The sequence below is a fragment of the Tamandua tetradactyla genome, chromosome 14, assembly GCF_023851605.1.
Source record: "Tamandua tetradactyla isolate mTamTet1 chromosome 14, mTamTet1.pri, whole genome shotgun sequence".
NCBI lineage: Eukaryota > Metazoa > Chordata > Mammalia > Pilosa > Myrmecophagidae > Tamandua > Tamandua tetradactyla.
Window position 1 is genome coordinate 88,624,755 of NC_135340.1, and position 1,182 is coordinate 88,625,936.

Here is a 1,182-nt window from a genome sequence, read left to right on the forward strand (position 1 = left end):
GTATGCCCCCAGGGGAGGTGCTGACCTGCTGGGCCACTGCTGCCAGCTGCCCTGTACATTGGCTCAGTGCTTACCCTGGCTGGTGCTGTTGTAGGTACCTTAGGTACAGATTCATTTAAACCTCGCCACAGCCCCGAGGCAGGTGACAATGTCCCCAGTGACAGGCGAGGCAGGTGAGGAAACTGAGGCAGGGCCCAGGTGGTGAATGGCAAGTTGGACTCAGAGGCACCACCCGGCAGTAGCAGCGGGGCTTGGACCTGGGCCTAGGACCACAGGTGAAATCTCAAAGGCTGGAATAGAGGAGAGGTGGCAGGGGGGTAGAGGGACAGGGGACGGGGAGGGTCAGTAAAAACCCTGGGCAGAGGTGGCTGGAGGTGCAGGGAGCAGCAACTCTGGGCTGGTATGACTGAATGCTGTCCCCTGTGCCCAGCATGCTCTGCTATCCGGCAGGCTCAGCTGGACAGGGCCCACAGACACTCAGGCGGTAAGGGCCACGACCACATCAGGCTGCCTTTTCCTCTTCCCAGCCGCTGCTTGACTACCAAGGCAGCCCAGGCTGGCTGGTTTGGGAAGAATGCACAGCAGGACAGAGCAGGAAAGAATTCAAAAACAGCCCCGAGGGCTGGGGAGGGAGAGCCTCACCCAGGAGGTGGGAAAGGAAGGACTGCTGGCGTCCAGGGCTTTGGGGGATGCAAGGGAGCAGGAGGGGCAGGGGCAGAGGGTGGGAACCTGAGAGCCAGTCACAGGGAGACCCTCAGCTGGGACCTCAAGGCCTCTGGGGCTCAGCGGGCCCAGCCCCTCAATGTTGCCTGGCATTGGAGCCGAGGGGCCTGGCCCTCGTGTCCTTTCCCACCCTACCCCACCACCACCAGGGTGGGGACGTGGGTGTCTCTGCAGGAGGTGAGTCCATCAGGTGCTGAGAGGCCAGAAGAAGCAGAACCCAGAGAGCAGGAAGGAAGCTCCTTCCTCCTGTAGGGTGCCTCCACAGCCCTCCATGGGCAAGGTGGCATAGAGAAGTGTTCCCAGGTCCGGCTCCAGTGTCACAAAGGACAGCAAAGAGGGTGGATTGGAGCCGAGAGGAGAAGGCTCCAACTGGCTCAGAGTGCAGGTGTCAACAACCACTAAGGAAAAGTTTGGTGCTTTTGTAACCAAGAATTTAGGATTTAAGAGATGATTATGGAT